Source organism: Bos indicus x Bos taurus, unplaced genomic scaffold (genome assembly GCF_003369695.1).
Source record: "Bos indicus x Bos taurus breed Angus x Brahman F1 hybrid unplaced genomic scaffold, Bos_hybrid_MaternalHap_v2.0 tig00003242_arrow_arrow_obj, whole genome shotgun sequence".
Taxonomy (NCBI): Eukaryota; Metazoa; Chordata; class Mammalia; order Artiodactyla; family Bovidae; genus Bos; species Bos indicus x Bos taurus.
Genome location: NW_020867629.1, coordinates 19195 through 31845, shown reverse-complemented (window position 1 = coordinate 31845; position 12651 = coordinate 19195).

The following is a 12651-nucleotide window of genomic DNA, read 5'->3' as shown; positions in this document are numbered from 1 at the left end:
CAGATTCTATACCACTGAGCCACCTGGGAAGCCATATCTATATCTATCTTATATCTATAGCAACATCGATATATAGCAGAGAAATATAACTAATATATATATATATAATATATATTATATATATATATATGTATACACACACATATATAAATGTATAGACATTAGGTATCTGATCTAATTATCTATACCTAAAGGTATAGATACTTGATATATAAGATACGTGTATATCTATCTGTTTCTTGTTGATCCTGTTTCTGTGGAGAACTCTGACTAACACAAGTTTCAAGGGAGGCTGGGAGTAGAACTTGATTAGATATCAAGAGGAGGGATGAAAAACTCAGATATGAAGTATGGGGGGATTCTGATTAAACTGATTCTGATTAGGGAGGATCTTTGCTAAAACTGGGCTCGGCAGCTTGGCAGGTAGGATCAAGCTTCAGGTAGAGTTAAGAAGAGGACTCAGAACGGCCTAAGGTTTGGTTAAGGAGGGAGTTATTTTCAGTTCCTCCCCTTCTTCAAGGGAAGAAGAGGCATTCTTTTTCCTGTGAACAATATAAGTCCATTTCTCACTCAGTCACCTTTTGTTCACTAAGCAACAGCTGAAGTGTCTGCTGATATTTGGTAGTAGAAGATATCTGCTGGATCCTGCAAGGAGTCAATCACTTAATGAGGGAGGTTTCTAAGGAAACAAAAAAGAAAGATTAAGATTTATAGTGGACTATTAATATTTAGACACAGTTTCTGAGTCCAGAAGGATAACCAATTGAAAACATTTCTAGCCGTTGGGCTTGAAGCATGTTTAGATGGTGGAGTGAGGGGATGACAGTGCTAATCTGATAGATTTCCTAGTTTGCAGTGAATGTTTTCTATGAAGCATAGACATCAGATAGGTTTTGGTAAGCTCATCCACAATCATGATTATTTCCTGGAGCAGAGCATGGGAGATAAAGTGTAATTTCCTGAGTGACCCACGTGGCAGCAGTTTCAGGCATGAAGATCATACATAATCTGCTGCAATGATGAGTCCTTTGAAATTTATATCAAGTTGTCTAGCTTCAGCTCATAGGATTTCTTTTGATCCTATGAAGACAAAGCGTAGACTTCCAATAAGAATCTGGGCAGTCAGCTTTGTGTTCTCAATGATGTCAAATCAGGAGGGTTGGAAAAAATTTGGAAACAGAAGTTTGAGGAGTTGCCGCCAGATATTGAAGCAAACTGGAAGAGCTGAGAATTTGGTAAGGACTGACAAAATGTATGAGATAGCAGAAGCCAGTCCGATTTAGATGTAGGTCACATAACCACGTAGTTTACAATGACGTGCAAAATAGCTCAAAGACCAGAATCCCATACCTTACAACGCTGTGTTTTCTTTTTAAAAACAAAATTTCAACAGTCACTTCCTTTCTGGCCAAAGATACTCAAAGTAAGATCATTCTTTGTAATTCTTGTAATTCTTGTTCTGTTTGATCGGGATTAGCCATCTCATGAATTTATCAGCTGAGAGTCTCCAGGAGAATTCAGGAAATCCTGACTCGGTCTAGTGGTGTGGTCTCAAAGTTGTCTAAGCAATGCCATTAGGAGTAAGAATAAGATCATTCTTACATTTATAAAATGTCTGATCTCACTAGATTTGGCTTGCTTATTTGCACAATTTCAGCAAGAATGATAATTGACCACAGAGGCCTTTTTAGTTTGCATTGCTGGAACTTTTCATAAGGAGTCTTAGACTGGACTTTGAAAAGCCTCTCAAGGCTAGGAAGCCATGCCAAGAACTCACCACCAGAATTCACATGCAGATTTAGGTAAACTAATCTCTTCTTGAAGTCCTCACAGTATCCTAAGTTTGCTAGGCCTGCCAGGTGGTGACCTCTCCTACTCAGCTCTAAGACTGAGAAAGCTGTAATCCAGGTAGGAGGCCCATTTGCCCAAGAGGACTTTGTAAGCATTGGCTTCATAAAATCACCTTTAATTTCTTTAACTATCTGATCATGTCTGATTATATGTATTGTTTTCAAATGTGATAGTCCACTAAAAGCTTATATAATCAAATCAATACAGAGGAAAGTTTCATATTGAACCTATACCATTCATTGTATTACTATGAAAATGAGAATACTTAATAAGAATATTCAACTCTAGAGTGATCAGGCAGGGAAAAGAAGATAAATACCTCACTTACATTTACAGCAGTATGATTTACTAAACTATTATGAATCTTAGATAGCTGAAGTTAGAAGAGAAAGTTGTTCTCCAGAGAATAGAACATTAAGGCATCAGCAGTAGTCCAAACAAAAGCTGTAATCATGCCTAATGTGTTCACTCAGCCCCCTGTAATTCTTGTTCTGTTTGATCTTGGATTAGCCATCTCATGAACTTATCAGCTTCTCCAGGAGAATTCAGGAAATCCTGACTCGGTCTAGTGGTGTGGTCTCCAAGTTGTTTAAGCAAGGCAATTAGGAGTTCTGTGCCTCAAGAGTACCTGGCAGAGACCTTTCAGGACTCCAAGATAGTCTCATTTTGTTGAAGATAGTTAGTCTGGCATGTAGCTGATTGCAAGGGTTTTCAGGGAAGCGTCAAGGTAAAATAACTATGGATGACAAAAGATGAAAATCATTGGTCTGTATTTCTGCCTTTGTGCCAATACCATACTGTCTTGATGACTGTAGCCTTGTAGTATAATCTGAAGTCAGGAAGGTTGATTCCTCCAGCTCCATTCTTTTCAAGACTGCTTTGGATATTCAGGGTCTTTTGTGTTTCCATATGAATTGTGAACTTTTTTGTTCTAGTTCTGTGAAAAATGCCATTGGTAACAATTTATAATAGCCAGAACATGGAAGCAACCTAGATGTTCATTGACAGATGAATGGATAAAGAGGTCCTTGTACATATACACAATGGAATATTACTCAGCCATAAAAAGGAACACATTTCAGTCAGTTCTAATGAGGTGGATGAAACTGGAACCTATTGTAAGAAAGAAGTAAGTATTATAAGAGTGAAGTAAGTCAGAAAGAGAAAGAGAAATATCATATTCTAACACATATATATGGAATCCATAAAAATGGTACTGAAGAATTTATTTACAGGGCAACAATGGAGAAACAGACATAGAGAATAGACTTATGGACATGGGGAGAGTGGAAGAGATGGTGAGATGTATGAAAAGAGTAGCATGGAAACATACATTACCAAATGTAAAATAGATAGCCAATGGGAATTTGCTGTATGGATCAGGAAACTCAAACAGGGGCTCTGTATCTACCTAGAGGGGTGCAATGGGGAGGGAGATGGGAGGGAGTTTCAAAAGGGAGGGTGTATATATATATATATATATATATATATATATATATATATATACCTATGGATGATTCATGTTGAGGTTTGACAGAAAAGAGCAAAATTCTATAAAGCAATTATCCTTCAGTAAAAAATAAATTTAAAAAAAAGATGAAAATCACCATGGTAAAAGATGGGATGAATGTTCATTATACAATGTTCATTATACAAAGTGATGCAATTGACAAGGACATTTAGTTGTTTCTGTGGCATACAACATTCTAAAATAGTAACTGGAATTGCAGCTGATAACATTATGCCAGTGTTGTCCAATTATAAGGCAAAGCAGCACCAAGATACATCATGAACAACAAAGGCATTGACATTTCTAGGAAGTTAATATAATTTCTTTTTTTTTTCTAGGAAGTTAATATAATTTCTAAAGTATTTATATTAACATTGTACCCATAGAAGTATAAATTAGAAAAGGTGAAGCATCTCTTAGTATTTGAGAATGCTTCCCGTGCAACTCAGCTTATCAAATGAACCTAATTATTGTAACACCTCTCATTTACAAGGTGAAGGAACAGGCTCTTCGTGATTTTCCAGAGGCCTTCTGGGAAATATCAAAGTCAGTTTGAGATCAAGCAGATTTCATTTAGAATTTTATTTTGGAAAGACAGAATTTCACAAGTTGTTGGAAATGTCAAAAGTTTTGTTCAATTTGCTAAATACATTCATGGGTCATGGACTTCCCTGGTGGTTGAATGGTTAAGACTCTGCCTTCCGATGCAGGAGACACAGATTTGAGCCCTGGTCAAAGAACTAGGATCCCACATGCGATGTGGAACAACAAATGATGCTGGAAGACTTGAATGTGTGTGTGTGTGTGCGCGTGCGCACGTGCGTGTATATGTGTGCACAGGCACAGGCACATGCTCAGTTGTGTCTGACTCTTTGCAACCCCATGGACTGCCAGGCTCCTCTGTGCATGGAATTTTCCAAGCAAGAATACTGGAGTGTGTTGCCATGTCCTCCTCCAGCGGATATTTCTGACCCAGGGATCAAACCCGCATCTCCTGTATCGGCAGGAGGATTCTTTGCCACTTGAGTCTCCTGGGAAGCCCAGAAAACGTGAATACCTCTGTGTAAATAGAACAGCAACAACAACTGATCACACCTTGCACAATATACAAAGATTAACTCAAAAAAATGAATCATAGACTGAAAAGTAAAACCTGAAAAAAAAAACAAAACAGAATTAAAAAAAGAATCTTAGGTAACTAAGAAACTGTTTGGCTATCCATTTATCCAGAGTATTGATAAGAAGATTTCAAAAGTAAATATTGAAGGGAATGTGATTTCAAATAGCCTTATCTCTTTTATTTATTTATCTATTAAACATGAGGTTTTAATTTTTATTAAAGAATCCTTGTATAATTTCACTGAAACTAGGGAAATGTGGCAACAAAGAAGGGAAAAATTCTTGCTATTGCATCGAGGGCTTCCCTGGTTGCTCAGTGGTAAAGAACCTGCCTGCCAACGCAGGAGACGCAGGTTCCATCCCTGATCCCACATGCCGTGGAGTAACTAGGCCTGTGGCACAACTCCTGAGCCTGTGCTCTAGAGCCTGGAAGCCACAGCTACTAGACCCACATGCTGCAACTGCTGAGACTCACATGCTCTAGAACCCATGCTCTGCAACAAGAGAAGCCACCGCAACGAGACACCCATGTACTGCAACGAGAGATAGGCCCCAGTCTCCACAACTAGAGAAAAGCCTGCCCAGCAACAAAGAACTAGCAAGCCAAAAATAAATACATAAATAAATAAAATTAAGTTGCATCTACATGGGCAAACTAAAAGTCATATCTACGAATCAGTCCTATAAATCAAAGCAAAAACTACATTTTTTTTCTTTAAAACTTTAACTGCATGTGTAAGCATGAAAACAATGATCTCTTTTAGAAGTAAGACTGCTCAGTTCTCTTACAAATAAAAGACGCGATAAATCAACAAAGAGCACAGGATATTATTCTGATAAGACATAGAATCTGTGCCTTCTAAGGAGATTACTTAGAAGATAAGGAAAAAACTTTTACAATCTCTTATTAAGAGCAAACCTAGGAACAAGTTGCCTTAGCAACTGTCAAATATACAATACCGTATTATTAACTATAGTCACCATGCTGTACATTGTATCCTTATGATTATCTATGTTATAACTGAGAATTTGTACCATTTTTGGCTTCATAACTGTTTCATTTTTTGTTGTTGTTGCTGTTCAGTCACTATGTTGTGTCTGACTCTGCAACCCCATGGACTGCAGCATGCCAGGCACCCCTGACCATCACTATCTCCTGGACACTGCTCAGATTCATGTCCATTGAGTCGGTGTCTGTGCTAAGTCACTTCTGTCGTGTCCGACTCATTCTGACCCATGTACTGTAGCCTGCCAGGCTCCTCTGTCCATGGAATTGTCCAAGCAAGGATACTGGAGTGGGCTGCCATGCCCTCCTCCAGGGGATCTTCCCGACCAAGGAGGGATCGAACCCCCATCTCTTACATCTCCTGCTTTGGCACTCGGGTTCTTTACCACTAGCACCACCTGACAAGCCCAAAAGTAGATGAGGGTTTCCCTCATGACTCAGTGGTAAAGAATTTGCCTGCCAGTTCAGGAGACTTAGGTTCAGTCCCTGATCCCAGAAGATCCCACATGCCACTGAGCAGCTAAGCCCATGTGCCACAACTATCGAGCTTTCTTTGAATCAGTGATGCTATCTAACCATCTCATCCTCTGCTGTCCCCTTCTCCTCTTGCCCTCAATTTTTCCCAGCATCAGGATCTTGTCCAGTGAGTCAGCTCTTCACATCAGGTGGCCAAAGTATTGGAGCTTTAGCTTCAGCATTGGTCCATTCAGTGAATATTCAGGGTTGATTTCCTTTTGGATTGACTGGTTTGATCACCTTGCTGTCCAAGGGACTGGAAATCATCACAATTTGAAACCATCAGTTCTTCAGTGCTCACCCCACTTTATGGTGCAAGTCTCACATCCGCATGAGACTACTGGAAAAACCATAGCTTTGACTAGATGGACCTTTGTCGGCAAAGTGATGTGTCTGATTTTTAATGTGCTGTCTAGGTTTCTCACAGCTTTTCTTCCAAGGTGCAAGCGTCTTTTAATTTCATGGCTGCTGTCACCGTCTGCGGTATTTTGGAGCCCAAGAAAATAAACTGTCATTGTTACTAATTTTTTCCCATCTCTTTGCCATGAAGGGATGGGACCAGATGCCGTGATCTTAGTTTTTCAGGGTTTTAAGCCAGCTTTTTCACTCTGCTCTTTCACTTTCATCAAGAGGCTCTTTAGTTCCTCTTCGCTTTCTGCCATTAAAGTGGTATCATCTGCATATCTGAGATTGTTGGTATTTCTCCTGGTGTTCTTGATTGTAGCTTGTGTTATATCCAGCCTAGCATTTCACATGATGTACTCAGCATAAAAGTTATACTAAATCAGGATGACAATATACAGCCTTGCATGCCATTCACAATTTTGAACCAGTCCATTGTTCTTGTCAGGTTCTAACTGTTGCTTCTTGACCCACATACAGGTTTCACAGGAGACAGGTAAGGTGGTCTGGTATTCCCATCTCTTTTAAAAAATTTTCCACACTTTATTGTGATCCGCACAGTCAAAGGCTTTCATTTTTCAATATATTTTTATTGAAGTGTAATTGATTTACAATGTTATATTCAGTTCAGTTCAGTTCAGTTGCTCACTTGTATACGACTCTTTGCGACCCTGTGGATGGCAGCACACCAGGCCTCCCTGTCCATCACCAACTCCTAGAGTTCACTCAAACCCACGTCCATCGAGTCAGTGATGCCATCCAGCCATCTCATCCTCTGTCGTCCTCTTTTCCTCCTGCCCCCAATCCCTCCCAGCATCAGAGTCCTTTCCAATGAGTCAACTCTTCACATGAGGTGGCCAAAGTACTGGAGTTTCAGCTTTAGCATCGTTCCTTCCAAAGAACACCCAGGACTGATCTCCTTCAGAATGGACTGGTTGGATCTCCTTGCAGTCCAACGGACTCTCAAGAGTCTTCTCTAACACCACAGTTCAAAAGCATCAATTCTTTGGTGCTCAGCTTTTTCACAGTCCAACTCTCACATCCATTCATGACTACTGGAAAAACCATAGCCTTAACTAGACAGACCTTTGTTGGCAAAGCAATGTCTCTGCTTTTTAATATGCTATCTAGGTTGGTCATCACTTTCCTTCCAAGGAGTAAGCGTCTTTTAATTTCGTGGCTGCAGTCACTCTCTGCAGTGATTTTGGAGCCCCAAAAAATAAAGTCTGGCACTGTTTCCACTGTTTCCCCATCTATTTCCCATGAAGTGATGGGACCAGATGCCATGATCTTAGTTTTCTGAGTGTTGAGCTTTAAGCATATACGTTTTCATATTCTTTTCCATTATGGTTTATTACAGATAGTTCCCTGTGCTATACAGTAGGACCTCGTTGGTTATACATTTCATATTTAGTAGTTTATATATGCTTATCCCAACCTCTCAATTAACCCCTTCTCTACCCCCTTACCCCTTTGGTAACCATAAGTTTGTTTTTTATGTCTGTGAGTGTTTCTCTTTTGTAAATATGTTCACTTGTAACATAGTTTGATTCCACATATAAGTGAAATCCTATGATGTTTGTCTTTGTCTGTCTGACTTACTTCACTTAGTATGATAATCTCTCGGTCCATCCATGTTGCTGATAAATGGCCTCATTATATTTCATTCTCTTATGGCTGAGTAGTATTCTGTTGTATATGTGTACCACATCTTCTTTATCCATTCATGTGTGGATGGACATTTAGGTTGCTTCCTTGTCTTGGCCCTTGTAAATAGTGCTGCTATGAACGTTGGGGTGCATGTATCTTTTTGAATTAGAGTTTTCTCTGGATATATGCCCAGGAGTGGGTTTGATGGGTCATATGTTGTATTCTTGCTAAGTCACTTCACTCCAGTGGTGTCCAATTCTGTGCAGACAACAGTGTTGTGTTGGTTTCTGCCATACAGCAACATGAATCAGCCATAGGTATCCATGTGTCACCTCCCTCTTCAGACTCCCTCTCGACTCCCACCCCATCTCACCCCTCTAGGTTGTCACAGAGCACAAAGTTGAGCTCCCTGTGTTATACAGCAACTTCACACCAGCTATTTATATTATATATAGTAATGTATAGTAATGCTCTTTCAATTCGTCCCACCCTCTCCTGCCCCCGCTGTGTCCATGAGTCTGCTCTCTATATCTGAATCCTATTCCTGCCCTGCAAAGAAGTTCATCAGTACCATTTTTCTAGATTCCATATATATGTGTTAATGAACGATATTTGTTTTTCTCTTTCTGACTTACTTCACTCTGTATATATAACAAGCTCCGGGTAGGAGGTCGGGTTTGAGAGCTCGCACTCTTTAACTGCCACACCTGCCCAAAGACCCCAGGTCGTGCCTCTGTAGCAAAGCTCACCCCTTGAGTTTAAACACAGGGAATTGGAAAGTGTTTCTGTGTAGAGTGTATGTTTGCAGTTTGCTTAAAGTTCAACTGAAATAATACACATACACTCACGCACACCCACACAGTGCTCCAGATAAGTTTCTGAGTCATAGAAGGTTTCTGTCTCTACTCAGGTTTTACACAGGTTTTATCTTTAGATCTCCCAATTCTTACAAAATTTTTAAGGCTGTTTTAAAATCTTTCAGGTAGAAAAACTGGCTTACGTAAGAGTAATGTTCCACCTGGTGCTCAGGCAAAGGTGTTGAGTGTGCCTGAGACTGGAATATTAAACAAATATATGGAGAAGGATGCTTTTTACCTACACTCTGAGTTTTCTAGGTGGCCATGTGAGAAAGAAGAGAAGTCATTATGTGTATGAAATTTTCAATACCAAAATTAGTAAAATATGTAGACTTAATTAAAATCTGTCAACGGCTCCCTATTTACTATATAAACATCAGCTCCTAACAAAGGTCTAAATTTTAGTTTTTGTGTTTTTGAAAGTGGGTGTTATTGATGTTATTACAGTCATTTCTGTGTTTCTTTTGTTACAAAAGGCACAGTGTTTGCATTCTCTCTCAGGGTATATGTGGCATAAGACATAGAGGCTAGGTAAGTTACAGTTGTCTAAATATATGAGTTCCAAATCTGTAATGTGTTCTAAGTTTCTGGGTCACTGCCAACCCCATTTTGCCTTTTCAACTGTCTCCCTATTAAGCTCTGCCTGTAGAGATTTCCAGAGAAAGGCAAGAAGTCTGAAGGACGGAGAATCCACTATGTATTATCACTGCTCCTGCTTCCCCTCAGTTTCACACCCATAAAGGCAAAGATATTTTTTCAGATGAATTTTTTAAAAAGAATTCTATTTTATGCCATATAAGTATTTATGATATATGGTATATTATATTGAACATATACTGTATATATATATATATTATATTAAATACATATTGTTTTACATATATTGGGTTTTTTATATATATATATATATATATATATATATATATATATATATATATATATCTATCACTGGAGTGGGTTGTCATTTCCTTCTCCAGGGGATATTCCTCATCCTGGGATCAAACCTAGGTCTCCTGCATTGCAGGCAGATTCTTTACCATCTGAACCACCAGGGAAGCCCTATATACATATATATTAATATATGTATGTCCATTCTGAAGGAGATCAGCCCTGGGATTTCTTTGGAAGGAATGATGCTAAAGCTGAAACTCCAGTACTTTGGCCACCTCATGTGAAGAGTTGACTCATTGGAAAAGACTCTGATGCTGGAAGGGATTGGGGGCAGGAGGAGAAGGGGACGACAGAGGATGAGATGGCTGGATGGCATCACCAACTCAATGGACGTGAGTCTGGGTGAACTCCCGGAGTTGGTGATGGACAGAGAGGCCTGGCGTGCTGCGATTCATGGGGTCGCAAAGAGTCAGACACGACTGAGCGACTGATCTGATCTGATATGTATATTATACACACATATACATATATATGCATATAATATTTTCTTTATCCTTTCATCTGCCACAAACACTTAGGTTGTCTTCATTCTTGACTATTGCAAATAATGCTGCAATGAGCATATAAGAGCAGAGCAGGAATCATGTCCTTTGGATATATTTTCAGGAGTGGGATTGCTGGATGATCTGATAATTCTAGTTTTAATTTTTTGAGGAATCTCCACACTGTTTTTTGTAGCGGCTGCACGATTTTCATTCCCACCAATGGAGCAGAAGGGTTCCCTTTTTACCACAACCTTGCCAGTGCTTGCTATTTCTTGTCCTTTTGATAATAGCCATTGTAACAGATGTGATGTCTTTTTTCACATTTTATTTTATACTGGAGTATAATTGATTAACAATGTCATGATAGTTTCAGGTATACAATAAAGTGATTTGTTATACATGTATTAATAGACGTAAGTATTATTTTTCAAATTCTTTTCCCATTTAGGTTGTTACATGATATGATCAGAAGATTTCTTTTGGGGGGCCATGCCACAAAGCTTGTAGGATCTTAGTTCCCTGACCAGGGGTCAAACCCATGCACCCTGCAGTGGAAGTGTGGAGTCCTAACCACTGGACCACCAGGGAAGTCCTCCATGTATTATTGATTGCGAATTTCTCTTTTGCTCTTGACTTGACTGAGTTCCTTATACATTTTGCATATGAACCCCTTAGCAGGTATATGCTTTGCAAATATTTTCCTCTGCTCCATAGGTAAGTTGCCTTTTCATTTTTTTGATTGCTTTCTTTGCTGTGTAGCATCTTTTTAGTTTGATGTAATTCACCTGTTTATTTTTGCTTTCATTGCCTTGTTTTGGGGTCAATTAAAAAAATTCTTTGTCAAAACCCATGTTAAAGTGCTTACCCCAATATTTTCTTCTCGGAGTTTTACCCTTTCAGGCCTTATGTTTAACCTTTATACATTTTGAATTGACTTGGGGATATGGTGTAAGATAATAGGCTATGCTTTCCTCATGATGTTTTCTTGATTGTTGTTTTCCTTGCTTGCAGGTGGTCTTCCCAACCCAGGGACCCAACACACATCTCCTGCAAGTCTCCTGCATTGCAGGGGAATTCTTTGCTGCTGAGCTACCAGGAAACACTCATTGCATGTTCTTGGAGCTCTTGTCAAATAGGTGAGCATGTATGTGTGGGTTTGGCCTTCCCAGGTGGCACTAGTGGTAAGACACAGGTTGGATCCCTGGGTTGGGAAGATCCCCAGGAGGAGGGCACAGCAGTGCACTGCAATATTCTTGCCTGGAAAATCCCATGGACAGAGGAGCCCAGTGAGTTACTGCCCATAGGGTTGCAAAGCATTGGACATGACTGAAGTGACTTAGCATGCATGCATGAACGCACGCACGCACATGTGGGTTTATTTCTGGGATCTATATGTTGTTTCAAAGATCTGTGTATCTATTCTTATGCCAGAACCATACTGTTTTGATTACTATATCTTTGTGACATAATGAAATCAGGAAGCATGATGCCTCCAGGACTGTAATTTGTGGAGTGGTTCATCAAAGGGTAAAAACAATCAGTTATAAGCTAAATAAATTCTAGGGATCTAACGTACAGCATGTTGAATATAAATTTAAGACATTGTATGGTATACTGTAGACTTGATGAGGGAGTAGATCTTAGTTTTATCCCACACCCCACCTCCTAAAATCCTTTAACTATGTGAGGTAATGTGTGTATTAAGTAGCCTGTGGTAATCATTTAACAATGTATGCGTACATCACATCACATTGTTCAACTTAAATATACAAATTTTATTTATAAATTAAACCGCAACAAAGTAGGAGGGGATGGGAGGCATGCATATCCTGTTCACACTGAAAAATTGATATAGGGACTACCCTTGTGGCTCAGTGCTAAAGAACCTGCCTGCCAATTCAGAGGACATGGGTTTGATCCCAGGTCCAGGAAGATCCCACAGACTGTGGAGCAATTAAACCGGTGTGTCACAACTGCTGAGCCCGAGCCCTAGAGCCCATGTTCTGCAATAATAGAAGCCATTGTAATGAGAAGCCCTTCTACTGCAACCAGACAGTAGCCCCTGCTCTTCACAGCTAGAGAAAAGCCTGCACAGCTAAATAGACCCAGCATAGCTTAAAAAATAAATGCTAAAGTAGTCCTTGAGGCTGAAGTGAAACACCCGTGGGCACCTATTTGGAGGACTGTGAAGAAATAAAGCACAAAGGCCAAGGGAACTGCACAGATAAACGCGAAAGCCAGTATTCCTGCACTTTGGGTTTATAACTGCTCTTTTCAAACAATACTTATTTATTAATGGACACA